Source organism: Chiloscyllium punctatum, chromosome 24 (assembly GCF_047496795.1).
Source record: "Chiloscyllium punctatum isolate Juve2018m chromosome 24, sChiPun1.3, whole genome shotgun sequence".
In the NCBI taxonomy this organism is placed as follows: Eukaryota; Metazoa; Chordata; class Chondrichthyes; order Orectolobiformes; family Hemiscylliidae; genus Chiloscyllium; species Chiloscyllium punctatum.
This window is the reverse complement of record NC_092762.1, coordinates 43,916,965-43,941,928: the sequence shown is the minus strand read 5'-3', so window position 1 is coordinate 43,941,928 and position 24,964 is coordinate 43,916,965. Positions and strand designations below refer to the sequence as shown.

Below are 24,964 nucleotides of genomic sequence, written 5' to 3'. Positions count from 1 at the left end.
CCGTAGCCGGGCAGGCGGCCTGCCACCAGCCCGGGTAGCTCAGTCGGTAGAGCATCAGACTTTTAATCTGAGGGTCCAGGGTTCAAGTCCCTGCTCGGGCGGGTCGCTTTTAAATCGCTCTGCCACGGGACAACAGCGAAGGCGCAGGGCAGTGCTAACAAATCAGACTCAATGGCCCTTACATTGTGGCGGTGGAAGCAAGCACAGGGCAGTTTTGCCTGCATTTCCGAACTGTCGCAGTTGCTGCCGTAATCGCGGAACGCGTGGCTTCTGTTTGAATTGGTCTCTTTAAGGTCCTCCAAATGCGCGAAATCAGAAATTAGCATAGAATCCCTCGACTGTGGAAACAGGCTACCGACTCTCCCAAGAGTATCCCCCACACACCTAAACCCCCACCTCGTGACTCCGAACCTGCACATGCCTGAAAACAAGGGGCAATTTAGCATGGCCAAAACACCTGCGCTGCACTCCTTTGGACTGTGGGAGGAAACCGGATCCGTCGGACGAAATCCACGCAGACACGGGGAGAATGTGCAAACTCCACACAGGGAGTCGCCCGAGGCTCGAATGCGCCAAGGGTTCGTGGCGATGGGAGGCAGCAGTGAAATCCTGATTATATTTGCAGGTGCTGAAGCTTCGATTTATGGAGACTGCTCTCATCGATGGTCAGCTTTTTTTTTTCAAATCAACTCAGACACGTCCAACGGAACCTTCATGCACATCTTCCTTGGTTTGGAGCTGATGGTGATGTGGCCGTGCGTGTGGGAGTGTCGGTGTCTGCGGCTTTGTGGTGGGGTGGATTGTTTCGAGCAGAGAGTGGATGCTGGGGGTAGGGACGGCGCGTGGTGTTGGAGGGTTGATGATGAGGCCGTCTCATGAGCACCGTTCTTACTTTGGCGGTGCTGTGTTGTAGGCTTGCTGATGGCTTTGACGGTGCCAGAGGTGTGTGTTGAGGAGGGTTGCTACAGTAGAGAGAGGACGGTGCGGCAATGGAGTGGGGGGATGATGAAGAGAGACGGCGGCTTGGAATCGGCCCTGCACAGCCGGGGCTGCCAGTCTTTCCGACTGAATCGCGTGGATTGTGTCAGAATGGCTGCGCGAGAGTGTGAAGCGCGAACGTGTTTTCCAGCTCAGGCAGGGAAAGCCGTAGCCGGGCAGGCGGCCTGCCACCAGCCCGGGTAGCTCAGTCGGTAGAGCATCAGACTTTTAATCTGAGGGTCCAGGGTTCAAGTCCCTGCTCGGGCGGGTCGCTTTTAAATCGCTCTGCCACGGGACAACAGCGAAGGCGCAGGGCAGTGCTAACAAATCAGACTCAATGGCCCTTACATTGTGGCGGTGGAAGCAAGCACAGGGCAGTTTTGCCTGCATTTCCGAACTGTCGCAGTTGCTGCCGTAATCGCGGAACGCGTGGCTTCTGTTTGAATTGGTCTCTTTAAGGTCCTCCAAATGCGCGAAATCAGAAATTAGCATAGAATCCCTCGACTGTGGAAACAGGCTACCGACTCTCCCAAGAGTATCCCCCACACACCTAAACCCCCACCTCGTGACTCCGAACCTGCACATGCCTGAAAACAAGGGGCAATTTAGCATGGCCAAAACACCTGCGCTGCACTCCTTTGGACTGTGGGAGGAAACCGGATCCGTCGGACGAAATCCACGCAGACACGGGGAGAATGTGCAAACTCCACACAGGGAGTCGCCCGAGGCTCGAATGCGCCAAGGGTTCGTGGCGATGGGAGGCAGCAGTGAAATCCTGATTATATTTGCAGGTGCTGAAGCTTCGATTTATGGAGACTGCTCTCATCGATGGTCAGCTTTTTTTTTTCAAATCAACTCAGACACGTCCAACGGAACCTTCATGCACATCTTCCTTGGTTTGGAGCTGATGGTGATGTGGCCGTGCGTGTGGGAGTGTCGGTGTCTGCGGCTTTGTGGTGGGGTGGATTGTTTCGAGCAGAGAGTGGATGCTGGGGGTAGGGACGGCGCGTGGTGTTGGAGGGTTGATGATGAGGCCGTCTCATGAGCACCGTTCTTACTTTGGCGGTGCTGTGTTGTAGGCTTGCTGATGGCTTTGACGGTGCCAGAGGTGTGTGTTGAGGAGGGTTGCTACAGTAGAGAGAGGACGGTGCGGCAATGGAGTGGGGGGATGATGAAGAGAGACGGCGGCTTGGAATCGGCCCTGCACAGCCGGGGCTGCCAGTCTTTCCGACTGAATCGCGTGGATTGTGTCAGAATGGCTGCGCGAGAGTGTGAAGCGCGAACGTGTTTTCCAGCTCAGGCAGGGAAAGCCGTAGCCGGGCAGGCGGCCTGCCACGAGCCCGGGTAGCTCAGTCGGTAGAGCATCAGACTTTTAATCTGAGGGTCCAGGGTTCAAGTCCCTGCTCGGGCGGGTCGCTTTTAAATCGCTCTGCCACGGGACAACAGCGAAGGCGCAGGGCAGTGCTAACAAATCAGACTCAATGCCCCTTACATTGTGGCGGTGGAAGCAAGCACAGGGCAGTTTTGCCTGCATTTCCGAACTGTCGCAGTTGCTGCCGTAATCGCGGAACGCGTGGCTTCTGTTTGAATTGATCTCTTTAAGGTCCTCCAAATGCGCGAAATCAGAAATTAGCATAGAATCCCTCGACTGTGGAAACAAGCTACCGACTCTCCCAAGAGTATCCCCCACACACCTAAACCCCCACCTCGTGACTCCGAACCTGCACATGCCTGAAAACAAGGGGCAATTTAGCATGGCCAAAACACCTGCGCTGCACTCCTTTGGACTGTGGGAGGAAACCGGATCCGTCGGACGAAATCCACGCAGACACGGGGAGAATGTGCAAACTCCACACAGGGAGTCGCCCGAGGCTCGAATGCGCCAAGGGTTCGTGGCGATGGGAGGCAGCAGTGAAATCCTGATTATATTTGCAGGTGCTGAAGCTTCGATTTATGGAGACTGCTCTCATCGATGGTCTGCTTTTGTTTTCAAATCAACTCAGACACGTCCAACGGAACCTTCATGCACATCTTCCTTGGTTTGGAGCTGATGGTGATGTGGCCGTGCGTGTGGGAGTGTCGGTGTCTGCGGCTTTGTGGTGGGGTGGATTGTTTCGAGCAGAGAGTGGATGCTGGGGGTAGGGACGGGGCGTGGTGTTGGAGGGTTGATGATGAGGCCGTCTCATGAGCACCGTTCTTACTTTGGCGGTGCTGTGTTGTAGGCTTGCTGATGGCTTTGACGGTGCCAGAGGTGTGTGTTGAGGAGGGTTGCTACAGTAGAGAGAGGACGGTGCGGCAATGGAGTGGGGGGATGATGAAGAGAGACGGCGGCTTGGAATCGGCCCTGCACAGCCGGGGCTGCCAGTCTTTCCGACTGAATCGCGTGGATTGTGTCAGAATGGCTGCGCGAGAGTGTGAAGCGCGAACGTGTTTTCCAGCTCAGGCAGGGAAAGCCGTAGCCGGGCAGGCGGCCTGCCACCAGCCCGGGTAGCTCAGTCGGTAGAGCATCAGACTTTTAATCTGAGGGTCCAGGGTTCAAGTCCCTGCTCGGGCGGGTCGCTTTTAAATCGCTCTGCCACGGGACAACAGCGAAGGCGCAGGGCAGTGCTAACAAATCAGACTCAATGCCCCTTACATTGTGGCGGTGGAAGCAAGCACAGGGCAGTTTTGCCTGCATTTCCGAACTGTCGCAGTTGCTGCCGTAATCGCGGAACGCGTGGCTTCTGTTTGAATTGATCTCTTTAAGGTCCTCCAAATGCGCGAAATCAGAAATTAGCATAGAATCCCTCGACTGTGGAAACAAGCTACCGACTCTCCCAAGAGTATCCCCCACACACCTAAACCCCCACCTCGTGACTCCGAACCTGCACATGCCTGAAAACAAGGGGCAATTTAGCATGGCCAAAACACCTGCGCTGCACTCCTTTGGACTGTGGGAGGAAACCGGATCCGTCGGACGAAATCCACGCAGACACGGGGAGAATGTGCAAACTCCACACAGGGAGTCGCCCGAGGCTCGAATGCGCCAAGGGTTCGTGGCGATGGGAGGCAGCAGTGAAATCCTGATTATATTTGCAGGTGCTGAAGCTTCGATTTATGGAGACTGCTCTCATCGATGGTCTGCTTTTGTTTTCAAATCAACTCAGACACGTCCAACGGAACCTTCATGCACATCTTCCTTGGTTTGGAGCTGATGGTGATGTGGCCGTGCGTGTGGGAGTGTCGGTGTCTGCGGCTTTGTGGTGGGGTGGATTGTTTCGAGCAGAGAGTGGATGCTGGGGGTAGGGACGGGGCGTGGTGTTGGAGGGTTGATGATGAGGCCGTCTCATGAGCACCGTTCTTACTTTGGCGGTGCTGTGTTGTAGGCTTGCTGATGGCTTTGACGGTGCCAGAGGTGTGTGTTGAGGAGGGTTGCTACAGTAGAGAGAGGACGGTGCGGCAATGGAGTGGGGGGATGATGAAGAGAGACGGCGGCTTGGAATCGGCCCTGCACAGCCGGGGCTGCCAGTCTTTCCGACTGAATCGCGTGGATTGTGTCAGAATGGCTGCGCGAGAGTGTGAAGCGCGAACGTGTTTTCCAGCTCAGGCAGGGAAAGCCGTAGCCGGGCAGGCGGCCTGCCACCAGCCCGGGTAGCTCAGTCGGTAGAGCATCAGACTTTTAATCTGAGGGTCCAGGGTTCAAGTCCCTGCTCGGGCGGGTCGCTTTTAAATCGCTCTGCCACGGGACAACAGCGAAGGCGCAGGGCAGTGCTAACAAATCAGACTCAATGGCCCTTACATTGTGGCGGTGGAAGCAAGCACAGGGCAGTTTTGCCTGCATTTCCGAACTGTCGCAGTTGCTGCCGTAATCGCGGAACGCGTGGCTTCTGTTTGAATTGGTCTCTTTAAGGTCCTCCAAATGCGCGAAATCAGAAATTAGCATAGAATCCCTCGACTGTGGAAACAAGCTACCGACTCTCCCAAGAGTATCCCCCACACACCTAAACCCCCACCTCGTGACTCCGAACCTGCACATGCCTGAAAACAAGGGGCAATTTAGCATGGCCAAAACACCTGCGCTGCACTCCTTTGGACTGTGGGAGGAAACCGGATCCGTCGGACGAAATCCACGCAGACACGGGGAGAATGTGCAAACTCCACACAGGGAGTCGCCCGAGGCTCGAATGCGCCAAGGGTTCGTGGCGATGGGAGGCAGCAGTGAAATCCTGATTATATTTGCAGGTGCTGAAGCTTCGATTTATGGAGACTGCTCTCATCGATGGTCAGCTTTTTTTTTTCAAATCAACTCAGACACGTCCAACGGAACCTTCATGCACATCTTCCTTGGTTTGGAGCTGATGGTGATGTGGCCGTGCGTGTGGGAGTGTCGGTGTCTGCGGCTTTGTGGTGGGGTGGATTGTTTCGAGCAGAGAGTGGATGCTGGGGGTAGGGACGGCGCGTGGTGTTGGAGGGTTGATGATGAGGCCGTCTCATGAGCACCGTTCTTACTTTGGCGGTGCTGTGTTGTAGGCTTGCTGATGGCTTTGACGGTGCCAGAGGTGTGTGTTGAGGAGGGTTGCTACAGTAGAGAGAGGACGGTGCGGCAATGGAGTGGGGGGATGATGAAGAGAGACGGCGGCTTGGAATCGGCCCTGCACAGCCGGGGCTGCCAGTCTTTCCGACTGAATCGCGTGGATTGTGTCAGAATGGCTGCGCGAGAGTGTGAAGCGCGAACGTGTTTTCCAGCTCAGGCAGGGAAAGCCGTAGCCGGGCAGGCGGCCTGCCACCAGCCCGGGTAGCTCAGTCGGTAGAGCATCAGACTTTTAATCTGAGGGTCCAGGGTTCAAGTCCCTGCTCGGGCGGGTCGCTTTTAAATCGCTCTGCCACGGGACAACAGCGAAGGCGCAGGGCAGTGCTAACAAATCAGACTCAATGGCCCTTACATTGTGGCGGTGGAAGCAAGCACAGGGCAGTTTTGCCTGCATTTCCGAACTGTCGCAGTTGCTGCCGTAATCGCGGAACGCGTGGCTTCTGTTTGAATTGATCTCTTTAAGGTCCTCCAAATGCGCGAAATCAGAAATTAGCATAGAATCCCTCGACTGTGGAAACAGGCTACCGACTCTCCCAAGAGTATCCCCCACACACCTAAACCCCCACCTCGTGACTCCGAACCTGCACATGCCTGAAAACAAGGGGCAATTTAGCATGGCCAAAACACCTGCGCTGCACTCCTTTGGACTGTGGGAGGAAACCGGATCCGTCGGACGAAATCCACGCAGACACGGGGAGAATGTGCAAACTCCACACAGGGAGTCGCCCGAGGCTCGAATGCGCCAAGGGTTCGTGGCGATGGGAGGCAGCAGTGAAATCCTGATTATATTTGCAGGTGCTGAAGCTTCGATTTATGGAGACTGCTCTCATCGATGGTCTGCTTTTGTTTTCAAATCAACTCAGACACGTCCAACGGAACCTTCATGCACATCTTCCTTGGTTTGGAGCTGATGGTGATGTGGCCGTGCGTGTGGGAGTGTCGGTGTCTGCGGCTTTGTGGTGGGGTGGATTGTTTCGAGCAGAGAGTGGATGCTGGGGGTAGGGACGGCGCGTGGTGTTGGAGGGTTGATGATGAGGCCGTCTCATGAGCACCGTTCTTACTTTGGCGGTGCTGTGTTGTAGGCTTGCTGATGGCTTTGACGGTGCCAGAGGTGTGTGTTGAGGAGGGTTGCTACAGTAGAGAGAGGACGGTGCGGCAATGGAGTGGGGGGATGATGAAGAGAGACGGCGGCTTGGAATCGGCCCTGCACAGCCGGGGCTGCCAGTCTTTCCGACTGAATCGCGTGGATTGTGTCAGAATGGCTGCGCGAGAGTGTGAAGCGCGAACGTGTTTTCCAGCTCAGGCAGGGAAAGCCGTAGCCGGGCAGGCGGCCTGCCACGAGCCCGGGTAGCTCAGTCGGTAGAGCATCCGACTTTTAATCTGAGGGTCCAGGGTTCAAGTCCCTGCTCGGGCGGGTCGCTTTTAAATCGCTCTGCCACGGGACAACAGCGAAGGCGCAGGGCAGTGCTAACAAATCAGACTCAATGCCCCTTACATTGTGGCGGTGGAAGCAAGCACAGGGCAGTTTTGCCTGCATTTCCGAACTGTCGCAGTTGCTGCCGTAATCGCGGAACGCGTGGCTTCTGTTTGAATTGATCTCTTTAAGGTCCTCCAAATGCGCGAAATCAGAAATTAGCATAGAATCCCTCGACTGTGGAAACAAGCTACCGACTCTCCCAAGAGTATCCCCCACACACCTAAACCCCCACCTCTTGACTCCGAACCTGCACATGCCTGAAAACAAGGGGCAATTTAGCATGGCCAAAACACCTGCGCTGCACTCCTTTGGACTGTGGGAGGAAACCGGATCCGTCGGACGAAATCCACGCAGACACGGGGAGAATGTGCAAACTCCACACAGGGAGTCGCCCGAGGCTCGAATGCGCCAAGGGTTCGTGGCGATGGGAGGCAGCAGTGAAATCCTGATTATATTTGCAGGTGCTGAAGCTTCGATTTATGGAGACTGCTCTCATCGATGGTCTGCTTTTGTTTTCAAATCAACTCAGACACGTCCAACGGAACCTTCATGCACATCTTCCTTGGTTTGGAGCTGATGGTGATGTGGCCGTGCGTGTGGGAGTGTCGGTGTCTGCGGCTTTGTGGTGGGGTGGATTGTTTCGAGCAGAGAGTGGATGCTGGGGGTAGGGACGGGGCGTGGTGTTGGAGGGTTGATGATGAGGCCGTCTCATGAGCACCGTTCTTACTTTGGCGGTGCTGTGTTGTAGGCTTGCTGATGGCTTTGACGGTGCCAGAGGTGTGTGTTGAGGAGGGTTGCTACAGTAGAGAGAGGACGGTGCGGCAATGGAGTGGGGGGATGATGAAGAGAGACGGCGGCTTGGAATCGGCCCTGCACAGCCGGGGCTGCCAGTCTTTCCGACTGAATCGCGTGGATTGTGTCAGAATGGCTGCGCGAGAGTGTGAAGCGCGAACGTGTTTTCCAGCTCAGGCAGGGAAAGCCGTAGCCGGGCAGGCGGCCTGCCACCAGCCCGGGTAGCTCAGTCGGTAGAGCATCAGACTTTTAATCTGAGGGTCCAGGGTTCAAGTCCCTGCTCGGGCGGGTCGCTTTTAAATCGCTCTGCCACGGGACAACAGCGAAGGCGCAGGGCAGTGCTAACAAATCAGACTCAATGGCCCTTACATTGTGGCGGTGGAAGCAAGCACAGGGCAGTTTTGCCTGCATTTCCGAACTGTCGCAGTTGCTGCCGTAATCGCGGAACGCGTGGCTTCTGTTTGAATTGATCTCTTTAAGGTCCTCCAAATGCGCGAAATCAGAAATTAGCATAGAATCCCTCGACTGTGGAAACAAGCTACCGACTCTCCCAAGAGTATCCCCCACACACCTAAACCCCCACCTCGTGACTCCGAACCTGCACATGCCTGAAAACAAGGGGCAATTTAGCATGGCCAAAACACCTGCGCTGCACTCCTTTGGACTGTGGGAGGAAACCGGATCCGTCGGACGAAATCCACGCAGACACGGGGAGAATGTGCAAACTCCACACAGGGAGTCGCCCGAGGCTCGAATGCGCCAAGGGTTCGTGGCGATGGGAGGCAGCAGTGAAATCCTGATTATATTTGCAGGTGCTGAAGCTTCGATTTATGGAGACTGCTCTCATCGATGGTCTGCTTTTGTTTTCAAATCAACTCAGACACGTCCAACGGAACCTTCATGCACATCTTCCTTGGTTTGGAGCTGATGGTGATGTGGCCGTGCGTGTGGGAGTGTCGGTGTCTGCGGCTTTGTGGTGGGGTGGATTGTTTCGAGCAGAGAGTGGATGCTGGGGGTAGGGACGGCGCGTGGTGTTGGAGGGTTGATGATGAGGCCGTCTCATGAGCACCGTTCTTACTTTGGCGGTGCTGTGTTGTAGGCTTGCTGATGGCTTTGACGGTGCCAGAGGTGTGTGTTGAGGAGGGTTGCTACAGTAGAGAGAGGACGGTGCGGCAATGGAGTGGGGGGATGATGAAGAGAGACGGCGGCTTGGAATCGGCCCTGCACAGCCGGGGCTGCCAGTCTTTCCGACTGAATCGCGTGGATTGTGTCAGAATGGCTGCGCGAGAGTGTGAAGCGCGAACGTGTTTTCCAGCTCAGGCAGGGAAAGCCGTAGCCGGGCAGGCGGCCTGCCACCAGCCCGGGTAGCTCAGTCGGTAGAGCATCAGACTTTTAATCTGAGGGTCCAGGGTTCAAGTCCCTGCTCGGGCGGGTCGCTTTTAAATCGCTCTGCCACGGGACAACAGCGAAGGCGCAGGGCAGTGCTAACAAATCAGACTCAATGGCCCTTACATTGTGGCGGTGGAAGCAAGCACAGGGCAGTTTTGCCTGCATTTCCGAACTGTCGCAGTTGCTGCCGTAATCGCGGAACGCGTGGCTTCTGTTTGAATTGATCTCTTTAAGGTCCTCCAAATGCGCGAAATCAGAAATTAGCATAGAATCCCTCGACTGTGGAAACAAGCTACCGACTCTCCCAAGAGTATCCCCCACACACCTAAACCCCCACCTCGTGACTCCGAACCTGCACATGCCTGAAAACAAGGGGCAATTTAGCATGGCCAAAACACCTGCGCTGCACTCCTTTGGACTGTGGGAGGAAACCGGATCCGTCGGACGAAATCCACGCAGACACGGGGAGAATGTGCAAACTCCACACAGGGAGTCGCCCGAGGCTCGAATGCGCCAAGGGTTCGTGGCGATGGGAGGCAGCAGTGAAATCCTGATTATATTTGCAGGTGCTGAAGCTTCGATTTATGGAGACTGCTCTCATCGATGGTCTGCTTTTGTTTTCAAATCAACTCAGACACGTCCAACGGAACCTTCATGCACATCTTCCTTGGTTTGGAGCTGATGGTGATGTGGCCGTGCGTGTGGGAGTGTCGGTGTCTGCGGCTTTGTGGTGGGGTGGATTGTTTCGAGCAGAGAGTGGATGCTGGGGGTAGGGACGGCGCGTGGTGTTGGAGGGTTGATGATGAGGCCGTCTCATGAGCACCGTTCTTACTTTGGCGGTGCTGTGTTGTAGGCTTGCTGATGGCTTTGACGGTGCCAGAGGTGTGTGTTGAGGAGGGTTGCTACAGTAGAGAGAGGACGGTGCGGCAATGGAGTGGGGGGATGATGAAGAGAGACGGCGGCTTGGAATCGGCCCTGCACAGCCGGGGCTGCCAGTCTTTCCGACTGAATCGCGTGGATTGTGTCAGAATGGCTGCGCGAGAGTGTGAAGCGCGAACGTGTTTTCCAGCTCAGGCAGGGAAAGCCGTAGCCGGGCAGGCGGCCTGCCACCAGCCCGGGTAGCTCAGTCGGTAGAGCATCAGACTTTTAATCTGAGGGTCCAGGGTTCAAGTCCCTGCTCGGGCGGGTCGCTTTTAAATCGCTCTGCCACGGGACAACAGCGAAGGCGCAGGGCAGTGCTAACAAATCAGACTCAATGGCCCTTACATTGTGGCGGTGGAAGCAAGCACAGGGCAGTTTTGCCTGCATTTCCGAACTGTCGCAGTTGCTGCCGTAATCGCGGAACGCGTGGCTTCTGTTTGAATTGGTCTCTTTAAGGTCCTCCAAATGCGCGAAATCAGAAATTAGCATAGAATCCCTCGACTGTGGAAACAAGCTACCGACTCTCCCAAGAGTATCCCCCACACACCTAAACCCCCACCTCGTGACTCCGAACCTGCACATGCCTGAAAACAAGGGGCAATTTAGCATGGCCAAAACACCTGCGCTGCACTCCTTTGGACTGTGGGAGGAAACCGGATCCGTCGGACGAAATCCACGCAGACACGGGGAGAATGTGCAAACTCCACACAGGGAGTCGCCCGAGGCTCGAATGCGCCAAGGGTTCGTGGCGATGGGAGGCAGCAGTGAAATCCTGATTATATTTGCAGGTGCTGAAGCTTCGATTTATGGAGACTGCTCTCATCGATGGTCTGCTTTTGTTTTCAAATCAACTCAGACACGTCCAACGGAACCTTCATGCACATCTTCCTTGGTTTGGAGCTGATGGTGATGTGGCCGTGCGTGTGGGAGTGTCGGTGTCTGCGGCTTTGTGGTGGGGTGGATTGTTTCGAGCAGAGAGTGGATGCTGGGGGTAGGGACGGGGCGTGGTGTTGGAGGGTTGATGATGAGGCCGTCTCATGAGCACCGTTCTTACTTTGGCGGTGCTGTGTTGTAGGCTTGCTGATGGCTTTGACGGTGCCAGAGGTGTGTGTTGAGGAGGGTTGCTACAGTAGAGAGAGGACGGTGCGGCAATGGAGTGGGGGGATGATGAAGAGAGACGGCGGCTTGGAATCGGCCCTGCACAGCCGGGGCTGCCAGTCTTTCCGACTGAATCGCGTGGATTGTGTCAGAATGGCTGCGCGAGAGTGTGAAGCGCGAACGTGTTTTCCAGCTCAGGCAGGGAAAGCCGTAGCCGGGCAGGCGGCCTGCCACCAGCCCGGGTAGCTCAGTCGGTAGAGCATCAGACTTTTAATCTGAGGGTCCAGGGTTCAAGTCCCTGCTCGGGCGGGTCGCTTTTAAATCGCTCTGCCACGGGACAACAGCGAAGGCGCAGGGCAGTGCTAACAAATCAGACTCAATGGCCCTTACATTGTGGCGGTGGAAGCAAGCACAGGGCAGTTTTGCCTGCATTTCCGAACTGTCGCAGTTGCTGCCGTAATCGCGGAACGCGTGGCTTCTGTTTGAATTGATCTCTTTAAGGTCCTCCAAATGCGCGAAATCAGAAATTAGCATAGAATCCCTCGACTGTGGAAACAGGCTACCGACTCTCCCAAGAGTATCCCCCACACACCTAAACCCCCACCTCGTGACTCCGAACCTGCACATGCCTGAAAACAAGGGGCAATTTAGCATGGCCAAAACACCTGCGCTGCACTCCTTTGGACTGTGGGAGGAAACCGGATCCGTCGGACGAAATCCACGCAGACACGGGGAGAATGTGCAAACTCCACACAGGGAGTCGCCCGAGGCTCGAATGCGCCAAGGGTTCGTGGCGATGGGAGGCAGCAGTGAAATCCTGATTATATTTGCAGGTGCTGAAGCTTCGATTTATGGAGACTGCTCTCATCGATGGTCTGCTTTTGTTTTCAAATCAACTCAGACACGTCCAACGGAACCTTCATGCACATCTTCCTTGGTTTGGAGCTGATGGTGATGTGGCCGTGCGTGTGGGAGTGTCGGTGTCTGCGGCTTTGTGGTGGGGTGGATTGTTTCGAGCAGAGAGTGGATGCTGGGGGTAGGGACGGCGCGTGGTGTTGGAGGGTTGATGATGAGGCCGTCTCATGAGCACCGTTCTTACTTTGGCGGTGCTGTGTTGTAGGCTTGCTGATGGCTTTGACGGTGCCAGAGGTGTGTGTTGAGGAGGGTTGCTACAGTAGAGAGAGGACGGTGCGGCAATGGAGTGGGGGGATGATGAAGAGAGACGGCGGCTTGGAATCGGCCCTGCACAGCCGGGGCTGCCAGTCTTTCCGACTGAATCGCGTGGATTGTGTCAGAATGGCTGCGCGAGAGTGTGAAGCGCGAACGTGTTTTCCAGCTCAGGCAGGGAAAGCCGTAGCCGGGCAGGCGGCCTGCCACCAGCCCGGGTAGCTCAGTCGGTAGAGCATCAGACTTTTAATCTGAGGGTCCAGGGTTCAAGTCCCTGCTCGGGCGGGTCGCTTTTAAATCGCTCTGCCACGGGACAACAGCGAAGGCGCAGGGCAGTGCTAACAAATCAGACTCAATGGCCCTTACATTGTGGCGGTGGAAGCAAGCACAGGGCAGTTTTGCCTGCATTTCCGAACTGTCGCAGTTGCTGCCGTAATCGCGGAACGCGTGGCTTCTGTTTGAATTGATCTCTTTAAGGTCCTCCAAATGCGCGAAATCAGAAATTAGCATAGAATCCCTCGACTGTGGAAACAGGCTACCGACTCTCCCAAGAGTATCCCCCACACACCTAAACCCCCACCTCGTGACTCCGAACCTGCACATGCCTGAAAACAAGGGGCAATTTAGCATGGCCAAAACACCTGCGCTGCACTCCTTTGGACTGTGGGAGGAAACCGGATCCGTCGGACGAAATCCACGCAGACACGGGGAGAATGTGCAAACTCCACACAGGGAGTCGCCCGAGGCTCGAATGCGCCAAGGGTTCGTGGCGATGGGAGGCAGCAGTGAAATCCTGATTATATTTGCAGGTGCTGAAGCTTCGATTTATGGAGACTGCTCTCATCGATGGTCTGCTTTTGTTTTCAAATCAACTCAGACACGTCCAACGGAACCTTCATGCACATCTTCCTTGGTTTGGAGCTGATGGTGATGTGGCCGTGCGTGTGGGAGTGTCGGTGTCTGCGGCTTTGTGGTGGGGTGGATTGTTTCGAGCAGAGAGTGGATGCTGGGGGTAGGGACGGCGCGTGGTGTTGGAGGGTTGATGATGAGGCCGTCTCATGAGCACCGTTCTTACTTTGGCGGTGCTGTGTTGTAGGCTTGCTGATGGCTTTGACGGTGCCAGAGGTGTGTGTTGAGGAGGGTTGCTACAGTAGAGAGAGGACGGTGCGGCAATGGAGTGGGGGGATGATGAAGAGAGACGGCGGCTTGGAATCGGCCCTGCACAGCCGGGGCTGCCAGTCTTTCCGACTGAATCGCGTGGATTGTGTCAGAATGGCTGCGCGAGAGTGTGAAGCGCGAACGTGTTTTCCAGCTCAGGCAGGGAAAGCCGTAGCCGGGCAGGCGGCCTGCCACCAGCCCGGGTAGCTCAGTCGGTAGAGCATCAGACTTTTAATCTGAGGGTCCAGGGTTCAAGTCCCTGCTCGGGCGGGTCGCTTTTAAATCGCTCTGCCACGGGACAACAGCGAAGGCGCAGGGCAGTGCTAACAAATCAGACTCAATGGCCCTTACATTGTGGCGGTGGAAGCAAGCACAGGGCAGTTTTGCCTGCATTTCCGAACTGTCGCAGTTGCTGCCGTAATCGCGGAACGCGTGGCTTCTGTTTGAATTGATCTCTTTAAGGTCCTCCAAATGCGCGAAATCAGAAATTAGCATAGAATCCCTCGACTGTGGAAACAGGCTACCGACTCTCCCAAGAGTATCCCCCACACACCTAAACCCCCACCTCGTGACTCCGAACCTGCACATGCCTGAAAACAAGGGGCAATTTAGCATGGCCAAAACACCTGCGCTGCACTCCTTTGGACTGTGGGAGGAAACCGGATCCGTCGGACGAAATCCACGCAGACACGGGGAGAATGTGCAAACTCCACACAGGGAGTCGCCCGAGGCTCGAATGCGCCAAGGGTTCGTGGCGATGGGAGGCAGCAGTGAAATCCTGATTATATTTGCAGGTGCTGAAGCTTCGATTTATGGAGACTGCTCTCATCGATGGTCTGCTTTTGTTTTCAAATCAACTCAGACACGTCCAACGGAACCTTCATGCACATCTTCCTTGGTTTGGAGCTGATGGTGATGTGGCCGTGCGTGTGGGAGTGTCGGTGTCTGCGGCTTTGTGGTGGGGTGGATTGTTTCGAGCAGAGAGTGGATGCTGGGGGTAGGGACGGGGCGTGGTGTTGGAGGGTTGATGATGAGGCCGTCTCATGAGCACCGTTCTTACTTTGGCGGTGCTGTGTTGTAGGCTTGCTGATGGCTTTGACGGTGCCAGAGGTGTGTGTTGAGGAGGGTTGCTACAGTAGAGAGAGGACGGTGCGGCAATGGAGTGGGGGGATGATGAAGAGAGACGGCGGCTTGGAATCGGCCCTGCACAGCCGGGGCTGCCAGTCTTTCCGACTGAATCGCGTGGATTGTGTCAGAATGGCTGCGCGAGAGTGTGAAGCGCGAACGTGTTTTCCAGCTCAGGCAGGGAAAGCCGTAGCCGGGCAGGCGGCCGGCCGCCAGCCCGGGTAGCTCAGTCGGTAGAGCATCAGACTTTTAATCTGAGGGTCCAGGGTTCAAGTCCCTGCTCGGGCGGGTCGCTTTTAAATCGCTCTGCCACGGGACAACAGCGAAGGCGCAGGGCAGTGCTAACAAATCAGACTCAATGGCCCTTACATTGTGGCGGTGGAAGCAAGCACAGGGCAGTTTTGCCTGCATTTCCGAACTGTCGCAGTTGCTGCCGTAATCGCGGAACGCGTGGCTTCTGTTTGAATTGATCTCTTTAAGGTCCTCCAAATGCGCGAAATCAGAAATTAGCATAGAATCCCTCGACTGTGGAAACAAGCTACCGACTCTCCCAAGAGTATCCCCCACACACCTAAACCCCCACCTCGTGACTCCGAACCTGCACATGCCTGAAAACAAGGGGCAATTTAGCATGGCCAAAACACCTGCGCTGCACTCCTTTGGACTGTGGGAGGAAACCGGATCCGTCGGACGAAATCCACGCAGACACGGGGAGAATGTGCAAACTCCACACAGGGAGTCGCCCGAGGCTCGAATGCGCCAAGGGTTCGTGGCGATGGGAGGCAGCAGTGAAATCCTGATTATATTTGCAGGTGCTGAAGCTTCGATTTATGGAGACTGCTCTCATCGATGGTCTGCTTTTGTTTTCAAATCAACTCAGACACGTCCAACGGAACCTTCATGCACATCTTCCTTGGTTTGGAGCTGATGGTGATGTGGCCGTGCGTGTGGGAGTGTCGGTGTCTGCGGCTTTGTGGTGGGGTGGATTGTTTCGAGCAGAGAGTGGATGCTGGGGGTAGGGACGGCGCGTGGTGTTGGAGGGTTGATGATGAGGCCGTCTCATGAGCACCGTTCTTACTTTGGCGGTGCTGTGTTGTAGGCTTGCTGATGGCTTTGACGGTGCCAGAGGTGTGTGTTGAGGAGGGTTGCTACAGTAGAGAGAGGACGGTGCGGCAATGGAGTGGGGGGATGATGAAGAGAGACGGCGGCTTGGAATCGGCCCTGCACAGCCGGGGCTGCCAGTCTTTCCGACTGAATCGCGTGGATTGTGTCAGAATGGCTGCGCGAGAGTGTGAAGCGCGAACGTGTTTTCCAGCTCAGGCAGGGAAAGCCGTAGCCGGGCAGGCGGCCTGCCACCAGCCCGGGTAGCTCAGTCGGTAGAGCATCAGACTTTTAATCTGAGGGTCCAGGGTTCAAGTCCCTGCTCGGGCGGGTCGCTTTTAAATCGCTCTGCCACGGGACAACAGCGAAGGCGCAGGGCAGTGCTAACAAATCAGACTCAATGGCCCTTACATTGTGGCGGTGGAAGCAAGCACAGGGCAGTTTTGCCTGCATTTCCGAACTGTCGCAGTTGCTGCCGTAATCGCGGAACGCGTGGCTTCTGTTTGAATTGATCTCTTTAAGGTCCTCCAAATGCGCGAAATCAGAAATTAGCATAGAATCCCTCGACTGTGGAAACAGGCTACCGACTCTCCCAAGAGTATCCCCCACACACCTAAACCCCCACCTCGTGACTCCGAACCTGCACATGCCTGAAAACAAGGGGCAATTTAGCATGGCCAAAACACCTGCGCTGCACTCCTTTGGACTGTGGGAGGAAACCGGATCCGTCGGACGAAATCCACGCAGACACGGGGAGAATGTGCAAACTCCACACAGGGAGTCGCCCGAGGCTCGAATGCGCCAAGGGTTCGTGGCGATGGGAGGCAGCAGTGAAATCCTGATTATATTTGCAGGTGCTGAAGCTTCGATTTATGGAGACTGCTCTCATCGATGGTCTGCTTTTGTTTTCAAATCAACTCAGACACGTCCAACGGAACCTTCATGCACATCTTCCTTGGTTTGGAGCTGATGGTGATGTGGCCGTGCGTGTGGGAGTGTCGGTGTCTGCGGCTTTGTGGTGGGGTGGATTGTTTCGAGCAGAGAGTGGATGCTGGGGGTAGGGACGGGGCGTGGTGTTGGAGGGTTGATGATGAGGCCGTCTCATGAGCACCGTTCTTACTTTGGCGGTGCTGTGTTGTAGGCTTGCTGATGGCTTTGACGGTGCCAGAGGTGTGTGTTGAGGAGGGTTGCTACAGTAGAGAGAGGACGGTGCGGCAATGGAGTGGGGGGATGATGAAGAGAGACGGCGGCTTGGAATCGGCCCTGCACAGCCGGGGCTGCCAGTCTTTCCGACTGAATCGCGTGGATTGTGTCAGAATGGCTGCGCGAGAGTGTGAAGCGCGAACGTGTTTTCCAGCTCAGGCAGGGAAAGCCGTAGCCGGGCAGGCGGCCTGCCACCAGCCCGGGTAGCTCAGTCGGTAGAGCATCAGACTTTTAATCTGAGGGTCCAGGGTTCAAGTCCCTGCTCGGGCGGGTCGCTTTTAAATCGCTCTGCCACGGGACAACAGCGAAGGCGCAGGGCAGTGCTAACAAATCAGACTCAATGGCCCTTACATTGTGGCGGTGGAAGCAAGCACAGGGCAGTTTTGCCTGCATTTCCGAACTGTCGCAGTTGCTGCCGTAATCGCGGAACGCGTGGCTTCTGTTTGAATTGATCTCTTTAAGGTCCTCCAAATGCGCGAAATCAGAAATTAGCATAGAATCCCTCGACTGTGGAAACAAGCTACCGACTCTCCCAAGAGTATCCCCCACACACCTAAACCCCCACCTCGTGACTCCGAACCTGCACATGCCTGAAAACAAGGGGCAATTTAGCATGGCCAAAACACCTGCGCTGCACTCCTTTGGACTGTGGGAGGAAACCGGATCCGTCGGACGAAATCCACGCAGACACGGGGAGAATGTGCAAACTCCACACAGGGAGTCGCCCGAGGCTCGAATGCGCCAAGGGTTCGTGGCGATGGGAGGCAGCAGTGAAATCCTGATTATATTTGCAGGTGCTGAAGCTTCGATTTATGGAGACTGCTCTCATCGATGGTCTGCTTTTGTTTTCAAATCAACTCAGACACGTCCAACGGAACCTTCATGCACATCTTCCTTGGTTTGGAGCTGATGGTGATGTGGCCGTGCGTGTGGGAGTGTCGGTGTCTGCGGCTTTGTGGTGGGGTGGATTGTTTCGAGCAGAGAGTGGATGCTGGGGGTAGGGACGGCGCGTGGTGTTGGAGGGTTGATGATGAGGCCGTCTCATGAGCACCGTTCTTACTTTGGCGGTGCTGTGTTGTAGGCTTGCTGATGGCTTTGACGGTGCCAGAGGTGTGTGTTGAGGAGGGTTGCTACAGTAGAGAGAGGACGGTGCGGCAATGGAGTGGGGGGATGATGAAGAGAGACGGCGGCTTGGAATCGGCCCTGCACAGCCGGGGCTGCCAGTCTTTCCGACTGAATCGCGTGGATTGTGTCAGAATGGCTGCGCGAGAGTGTGAAGCGCGAACGTGTTTTCCAGCTCAGGCAGGGAAAGCCGTAGCCGGGCAGGCGGCCTGCCACCAGCCCGGGTAGCTCAGTCGGTAGAGCATCAGACTTTTAATCTGAGGGTCCAGGGTTCAAGTCCCTGCTCGGGCGGGTCGCTTTTAAATCGCTCTGCCACGGGACAACAGCGAAGGCGCAGGGCAGTGCTAACAAATCAGACTCAATGGCCCTTACATTGTGGCGGTGGAAGCAAGCACAGGGCAGTTTTGCCTGCATTTCCGAACTGTCGCAGTTGCTGCCGTAATCGCGGAACGCGTGGCTTCTGTTTGAATTGATCTCTTTAAGGTCCTCCAAATGCGCGAAATCAGAAATTAGCATAGAATCCCTCGACTGTGGAAACAGGCTACCGACTCTCCCAAGAGTATCCCCCACACACCTAAACCCCCACCTCGTGACTCCGAACCTGCACATGCCTGAAAACAAGGGGCAATTTAGCATGGCCAAAACACCTGCGCTGCACTCCTTTGGACTGTGGGAGGAAACCGGATCCGTCGGACGAAATCCACGCAGACACGGGGAGAATGTGCAAACTCCACACAGGGAGTCGCCCGAGGCTCGAATGCGCCAAGGGTTCGTGGCGATGGGAGGCAGCAGTGAAATCCTGATTATATTTGCAGGTGCTGAAGCTTCGATTTATGGAGACTGCTCTCATCGATCGTCTGCTTTTGTTTTCAAATCAACTCAGACACGTCCAACGGAACCTTCATGCACATCTTCCTTGGTTTGGAGCTGATGGTGATGTGGCCGTGCGTGTGGGAGTGTCGGTGTCTGCGGCTTTGTGGTGGGGTGGATTGTTTCGAGCAGAGAGTGGATGCTGGGGGTAGGGACGGCGCGTGGTGTTGGAGGGTTGATGATGAGGCCGTCTCATGAGCACCGTTCTTACTTTGGCGGTGCTGTGTTGTAGGCTTGCTGATGGCTTTGACGGTGCCAGAGGTGTGTGTTGAGGAGGGTTGCTACAGTAGAGAGAGGACGGTGCGGCAATGGAGTGGGGGGATGATGAAGAGAGACGGCGGCTTGGAATCGGCCCTGCACAGCCGGGGCTGCCAGTCTTTCCGACTGAATCGCGTGGATTGTGTCAGAATGGCTGCGCGAGAGTGTGAAGCGCGAACGTGTTTTCCAGCTCAGGCAGGGAAAGCCGTAGCCGGGCAGGCGGCCTGCCACCAGCCCGGGTAGCTCAGTCGGTAGAGCATCAGACTTTTAATCTGAGGGTCCAGGGTTCAAGTCCCTGCTCGGGCGGGTCGCTTTTAAATCGCTCTGCCACGGGACAACAGCGAAGGCGCAGGGCAGTGCTAACAAATCAGACTCAATGGCCCTTACATTGTGGCGGTGGAAGCAAGCACAGGGCAGTTTTGCCTGCATTTCCGAACTGTCGCAGTTGCTGCCGTAATCGCGGAACGCGTGGCTTCTGTTTGAATTGATCTCTTTAAGGTCCTCCAAATGCGCGAAATCAGAAATTAGCATAGAATCCCTCGACTGTGGAAACAGGCTACCGACTCTCCCAAGAGTATCCCCCACACACCTAAACCCCCACCTCGTGACTCCGAACCTGCACATGCCTGAAAACAAGGGGCAATTTAGCATGGCCAAAACACCTGCGCTGCACTCCTTTGGACTGTGGGAGGAAACCGGATCCGTCGGACGAAATCCACGCAGACACGGGGAGAATGTGCAAACTCCACACAGGGAGTCGCCCGAGGCTCGAATGCGCCAAGGGTTCGTGGCGATGGGAGGCAGCAGTGAAATCCTGATTATATTTGCAGGTGCTGAAGCTTCGATTTATGGAGACTGCTCTCATCGATGGTCTGCTTTTGTTTTCAAATCAACTCAGACACGTCCAACGGAACCTTCATGCACATCTTCCTTGGTTTGGAGCTGATGGTGATGTGGCCGTGCGTGTGGGAGTGTCGGTGTCTGCGGCTTTGTGGTGGGGTGGATTGTTTCGAGCAGAGAGTGGATGCTGGGGGTAGGGACGGCGCGTGGTGTTGGAGGGTTGATGATGAGGCCGTCTCATGAGCACCGTTCTTACTTTGGCGGTGCTGTGTTGTAGGCTTGCTGATGGCTTTGACGGTGCCAGAGGTGTGTGTTGAGGAGGGTTGCTACAGTAGAGAGAGGACGGTGCGGCAATGGAGTGGGGGGATGATGAAGAGAGACGGCGGCTTGGAATCGGCCCTGCACAGCCGGGGCTGCCAGTCTTTCCGACTGAATCGCGTGGATTGTGTCAGAATGGCTGCGCGAGAGTGTGAAGCGCGAACGTGTTTTCCAGCTCAGGCAGGGAAAGCCGTAGCCGGGCAGGCGGCCTGCCACCAGCCCGGGTAGCTCAGTCGGTAGAGCATCAGACTTTTAATCTGAGGGTCCAGGGTTCAAGTCCCTGCTCGGGCGGGTCGCTTTTAAATCGCTCTGCCACGGGACAACAGCGAAGGCGCAGGGCAGTGCTAACAAATCAGACTCAATGGCCCTTACATTGTGGCGGTGGAAGCAAGCACAGGGCAGTTTTGCCTGCATTTCCGAACTGTCGCAGTTGCTGCCGTAATCGCGGAACGCGTGGCTTCTGTTTGAATTGATCTCTTTAAGGTCCTCCAAATGCGCGAAATCAGAAATTAGCATAGAATCCCTCGACTGTGGAAACAGGCTACCGACTCTCCCAAGAGTATCCCCCACACACCTAAACCCCCACCTCGTGACTCCGAACCTGCACATGCCTGAAAACAAGGGGCAATTTAGCATGGCCAAAACACCTGCGCTGCACTCCTTTGGACTGTGGGAGGAAACCGGATCCGTCGGACGAAATCCACGCAGACACGGGGAGAATGTGCAAACTCCACACAGGGAGTCGCCCGAGGCTCGAATGCGCCAAGGGTTCGTGGCGATGGGAGGCAGCAGTGAAATCCTGATTATATTTGCAGGTGCTGAAGCTTCGATTTATGGAGACTGCTCTCATCGATGGTCTGCTTTTGTTTTCAAATCAACTCAGACACGTCCAACGGAACCTTCATGCACATCTTCCTTGGTTTGGAGCTGATGGTGATGTGGCCGTGCGTGTGGGAGTGTCGGTGTCTGCGGCTTTGTGGTGGGGTGGATTGTTTCGAGCAGAGAGTGGATGCTGGGGGTAGGGACGGCGCGTGGTGTTGGAGGGTTGATGATGAGGCCGTCTCATGAGCACCGTTCTTACTTTGGCGGTGCTGTGTTGTAGGCTTGCTGATGGCTTTGACGGTGCCAGAGGTGTGTGTTGAGGAGGGTTGCTACAGTAGAGAGAGGACGGTGCGGCAATGGAGTGGGGGGATGATGAAGAGAGACGGCGGCTTGGAATCGGCCCTGCACAGCCGGGGCTGCCAGTCTTTCCGACTGAATCGCGTGGATTGTGTCAGAATGGCTGCGCGAGAGTGTGAAGCGCGAACGTGTTTTCCAGCTCAGGCAGGGAAAGCCGTAGCCGGGCAGGCGGCCTGCCACGAGCCCGGGTAGCTCAGTCGGTAGAGCATCAGACTTTTAATCTGAGGGTCCAGGGTTCAAGTCCCTGCTCGGGCGGGTCGCTTTTAAATCGCTCTGCCACGGGACAACAGCGAAGGCGCAGGGCAGTGCTAACAAATCAGACTCAATGGCCCTTACATTGTGGCGGTGGAAGCAAGCACAGGGCAGTTTTGCCTGCATTTCCGAACTGTCGCAGTTGCTGCCGTAATCGCGGAACGCGTGGCTTCTGTTTGAATTGATCTCTTTAAGGTCCTCCAAATGCGCGAAATCAGAAATTAGCATAGAATCCCTCGACTGTGGAAACAAGCTACCGACTCTCCCAAGAGTATCCCCCACACACCTAAACCCCCACCTCGTGACTCCGAACCTGCACATGCCTGAAAACAAGGGGCAATTTAGCATGGCCAAAACACCTGCGCTGCACTCCTTTGGACTGTGGGAGGAAACCGGATCCGTCGGACGAAATCCACGCAGACACGGGGAGAATGTGCAAACTCCACACAGGGAGTCGCCCGAGGCTCGAATGCGCCAAGGGTTCGTGGCGATGGGAGGCAGCAGTGAAATCCTGATTATATTTGCAGGTGCTGAAGCTTCGATTTATGGAGACTGCTCTCATCGATGGTCTGCTTTTGTTTTCAAATCAACTCAGACACGTCCAACGGAACCTTCATGCACAACTTCCTTGGTTTGGAGCTGATGGTGATGTGGCCGTGCGTGTGGGAGTGTCGGTGTCTGCGGCTTTGTGGTGGGGTGGATTGTTTCGAGCAGAGAGTGGATGCTGGGGGTAGGGACGGCGCGTGGTGTTGGAGGGTTGATGATGAGGCCGTCTCATGAGCACCGTTCTTACTTTGGCGGTGCTGTGTTGTAGGCTTGCTGATGGCTTTGACGGTGCCAGAGGTGTGTGTTGAGGAGGGTTGCTACAGTAGAGAGAGGACGGTGCGGCAATGGAGTGGGGGGATGATGAAGAGAGACGGCGGCTTGGAATCGGCCCTGCACAGCCGGGGCTGCCAGTCTTTCCGACTGAATCGCGTGGATTGTGTCAGAATGGCTGCGCGAGAGTGTGAAGCGCGAACGTGTTTTCCAGCTCAGGCAGGGAAAGCCGTAGCCGGGCAGGCGGCCTGCCACCAGCCCGGGTAGCTCAGTCGGTAGAGCATCAGACTTTTAATCTGAGGGTCCAGGGTTCAAGTCCCTGCTCGGGCGGGTCGCTTTTAAATCGCTCTGCCACGGGACAACAGCGAAGGCGCAGGGCAGTGCTAACAAATCAGACTCAATGGCCCTTACATTGTGGCGGTGGAAGCAAGCACAGGGCAGTTTTGCCTGCATTTCCGAACTGTCGCAGTTGCTGCCGTAATCGCGGAACGCGTGGCTTCTGTTTGAATTGATCTCTTTAAGGTCCTCCAAATGCGCGAAATCAGAAATTAGCATAGAATCCCTCGACTGTGGAAACAGGCTACCGACTCTCCCAAGAGTATCCCCCACACACCTAAACCCCCACCTCGTGACTCCGAACCTGCACATGCCTGAAAACAAGGGGCAATTTAGCATGGCCAAAACACCTGCGCTGCACTCCTTTGGACTGTGGGAGGAAACCGGATCCGTCGGACGAAATCCACGCAGACACGGGGAGAATGTGCAAACTCCACACAGGGAGTCGCCCGAGGCTCGAATGCGCCAAGGGTTCGTGGCGATGGGAGGCAGCAGTGAAATCCTGATTATATTTGCAGGTGCTGAAGCTTCGATTTATGGAGACTGCTCTCATCGATGGTCTGCTTTTGTTTTCAAATCAACTCAGACACGTCCAACGGAACCTTCATGCACATCTTCCTTGGTTTGGAGCTGATGGTGATGTGGCCGTGCGTGTGGGAGTGTCGGTGTCTGCGGCTTTGTGGTGGGGTGGATTGTTTCGAGCAGAGAGTGGATGCTGGGGGTAGGGACGGCGCGTGGTGTTGGAGGGTTGATGATGAGGCCGTCTCATGAGCACCGTTCTTACTTTGGCGGTGCTGTGTTGTAGGCTTGCTGATGGCTTTGACGGTGCCAGAGGTGTGTGTTGAGGAGGGTTGCTACAGTAGAGAGAGGACGGTGCGGCAATGGAGTGGGGGGATGATGAAGAGAGACGGCGGCTTGGAATCGGCCCTGCACAGCCGGGGCTGCCAGTCTTTCCGACTGAATCGCGTGGATTGTGTCAGAATGGCTGCGCGAGAGTGTGAAGCGCGAACGTGTTTTCCAGCTCAGGCAGGGAAAGCCGTAGCCGGGCAGGCGGCCTGCCACCAGCCCGGGTAGCTCAGTCGGTAGAGCATCAGACTTTTAATCTGAGGGTCCAGGGTTCAAGTCCCTGCTCGGGCGGGTCGCTTTTAAATCGCTCTGCCACGGGACAACAGCGAAGGCGCAGGGCAGTGCTAACAAATCAGACTCAATGGCCCTTACATTGTGGCGGTGGAAGCAAGCACAGGGCAGTTTTGCCTGCATTTCCGAACTGTCGCAGTTGCTGCCGTAATCGCGGAACGCGTGGCTTCTGTTTGAATTGATCTCTTTAAGGTCCTCCAAATGCGCGAAATCAGAAATTAGCATAGAATCCCTCGACTGTGGAAACAAGCTACCGACTCTCCCAAGAGTATCCCCCACACACCTAAACCCCCACCTCGTGACTCCGAACCTGCACATGCCTGAAAACAAGGGGCAATTTAGCATGGCCAAAACACCTGCGCTGCACTCCTTTGGACTGTGGGAGGAAACCGGATCCGTCGGACGAAATCCACGCAGACACGGGGAGAATGTGCAAACTCCACACAGGGAGTCGCCCGAGGCTCGAATGCGCCAAGGGTTCGTGGCGATGGGAGGCAGCAGTGAAATCCTGATTATATTTGCAGGTGCTGAAGCTTCGATTTATGGAGACTGCTCTCATCGATGGTCTGCTTTTGTTTTCAAATCAACTCAGACACGTCCAACGGAACCTTCATGCACATCTTCCTTGGTTTGGAGCTGATGGTGATGTGGCCGTGCGTGTGGGAGTGTCGGTGTCTGCGGCTTTGTGGTGGGGTGGATTGTTTCGAGCAGAGAGTGGATGCTGGGGGTAGGGACGGCGCGTGGTGTTGGAGGGTTGATGATGAGGCCGTCTCATGAGCACCGTTCTTACTTTGGCGGTGCTGTGTTGTAGGCTTGCTGATGGCTTTGACGGTGCCAGAGGTGTGTGTTGAGGAGGG

At 55.7% G+C, this 24,964-nt stretch overlaps 22 non-coding genes across 22 annotated transcripts; all 22 read left to right on the top strand.

Moving 5' to 3' along the window:
• The first annotated feature begins 28 nt into the window (after positions 1 to 28).
• Positions 29 to 101, top strand: trnak-uuu (transfer RNA lysine (anticodon UUU)). Its single transcript has one exon. It is a non-coding gene; the product is annotated as a tRNA-Lys (tRNA).
• Positions 102 to 1,172: 1,071 nt separating this feature from the next.
• Positions 1,173 to 1,245, top strand: trnak-uuu (transfer RNA lysine (anticodon UUU)). Its single transcript has one exon. It is a non-coding gene; the product is annotated as a tRNA-Lys (tRNA).
• Positions 1,246 to 2,316: 1,071 nt separating this feature from the next.
• On the top strand, positions 2,317 to 2,389 carry trnak-uuu (transfer RNA lysine (anticodon UUU)). The gene has a single exon. It is a non-coding gene; the product is annotated as a tRNA-Lys (tRNA).
• Positions 2,390 to 3,459: 1,070 nt separating this feature from the next.
• On the top strand, positions 3,460 to 3,532 carry trnak-uuu (transfer RNA lysine (anticodon UUU)). Its single transcript has one exon. It is a non-coding gene; the product is annotated as a tRNA-Lys (tRNA).
• A 1,070-nt stretch (positions 3,533 to 4,602) lies between these two features.
• On the top strand, positions 4,603 to 4,675 carry trnak-uuu (transfer RNA lysine (anticodon UUU)). The gene has a single exon. It is a non-coding gene; the product is annotated as a tRNA-Lys (tRNA).
• Positions 4,676 to 5,746: 1,071 nt separating this feature from the next.
• trnak-uuu (transfer RNA lysine (anticodon UUU)) lies at positions 5,747 to 5,819 on the top strand. The gene has a single exon. It is a non-coding gene; the product is annotated as a tRNA-Lys (tRNA).
• Positions 5,820 to 6,889: 1,070 nt separating this feature from the next.
• Positions 6,890 to 6,962, top strand: trnak-uuu (transfer RNA lysine (anticodon UUU)). Its single transcript has one exon. It is a non-coding gene; the product is annotated as a tRNA-Lys (tRNA).
• A 1,070-nt stretch (positions 6,963 to 8,032) lies between these two features.
• On the top strand, positions 8,033 to 8,105 carry trnak-uuu (transfer RNA lysine (anticodon UUU)). The gene has a single exon. It is a non-coding gene; the product is annotated as a tRNA-Lys (tRNA).
• Positions 8,106 to 9,175: 1,070 nt separating this feature from the next.
• On the top strand, positions 9,176 to 9,248 carry trnak-uuu (transfer RNA lysine (anticodon UUU)). Its single transcript has one exon. It is a non-coding gene; the product is annotated as a tRNA-Lys (tRNA).
• A 1,070-nt stretch (positions 9,249 to 10,318) lies between these two features.
• On the top strand, positions 10,319 to 10,391 carry trnak-uuu (transfer RNA lysine (anticodon UUU)). The gene has a single exon. It is a non-coding gene; the product is annotated as a tRNA-Lys (tRNA).
• A 1,070-nt stretch (positions 10,392 to 11,461) lies between these two features.
• trnak-uuu (transfer RNA lysine (anticodon UUU)) lies at positions 11,462 to 11,534 on the top strand. Its single transcript has one exon. It is a non-coding gene; the product is annotated as a tRNA-Lys (tRNA).
• A 1,070-nt stretch (positions 11,535 to 12,604) lies between these two features.
• Positions 12,605 to 12,677, top strand: trnak-uuu (transfer RNA lysine (anticodon UUU)). Its single transcript has one exon. It is a non-coding gene; the product is annotated as a tRNA-Lys (tRNA).
• Positions 12,678 to 13,747: 1,070 nt separating this feature from the next.
• trnak-uuu (transfer RNA lysine (anticodon UUU)) lies at positions 13,748 to 13,820 on the top strand. Its single transcript has one exon. It is a non-coding gene; the product is annotated as a tRNA-Lys (tRNA).
• A 1,070-nt stretch (positions 13,821 to 14,890) lies between these two features.
• On the top strand, positions 14,891 to 14,963 carry trnak-uuu (transfer RNA lysine (anticodon UUU)). The gene has a single exon. It is a non-coding gene; the product is annotated as a tRNA-Lys (tRNA).
• Positions 14,964 to 16,033: 1,070 nt separating this feature from the next.
• Positions 16,034 to 16,106, top strand: trnak-uuu (transfer RNA lysine (anticodon UUU)). The gene has a single exon. It is a non-coding gene; the product is annotated as a tRNA-Lys (tRNA).
• Positions 16,107 to 17,176: 1,070 nt separating this feature from the next.
• trnak-uuu (transfer RNA lysine (anticodon UUU)) lies at positions 17,177 to 17,249 on the top strand. Its single transcript has one exon. It is a non-coding gene; the product is annotated as a tRNA-Lys (tRNA).
• Positions 17,250 to 18,319: 1,070 nt separating this feature from the next.
• On the top strand, positions 18,320 to 18,392 carry trnak-uuu (transfer RNA lysine (anticodon UUU)). Its single transcript has one exon. It is a non-coding gene; the product is annotated as a tRNA-Lys (tRNA).
• A 1,070-nt stretch (positions 18,393 to 19,462) lies between these two features.
• Positions 19,463 to 19,535, top strand: trnak-uuu (transfer RNA lysine (anticodon UUU)). Its single transcript has one exon. It is a non-coding gene; the product is annotated as a tRNA-Lys (tRNA).
• A 1,070-nt stretch (positions 19,536 to 20,605) lies between these two features.
• trnak-uuu (transfer RNA lysine (anticodon UUU)) lies at positions 20,606 to 20,678 on the top strand. The gene has a single exon. It is a non-coding gene; the product is annotated as a tRNA-Lys (tRNA).
• Positions 20,679 to 21,748: 1,070 nt separating this feature from the next.
• Positions 21,749 to 21,821, top strand: trnak-uuu (transfer RNA lysine (anticodon UUU)). The gene has a single exon. It is a non-coding gene; the product is annotated as a tRNA-Lys (tRNA).
• A 1,070-nt stretch (positions 21,822 to 22,891) lies between these two features.
• On the top strand, positions 22,892 to 22,964 carry trnak-uuu (transfer RNA lysine (anticodon UUU)). The gene has a single exon. It is a non-coding gene; the product is annotated as a tRNA-Lys (tRNA).
• Positions 22,965 to 24,034: 1,070 nt separating this feature from the next.
• trnak-uuu (transfer RNA lysine (anticodon UUU)) lies at positions 24,035 to 24,107 on the top strand. Its single transcript has one exon. It is a non-coding gene; the product is annotated as a tRNA-Lys (tRNA).
• The last annotated feature ends 857 nt before the right edge of the window (positions 24,108 to 24,964 follow it).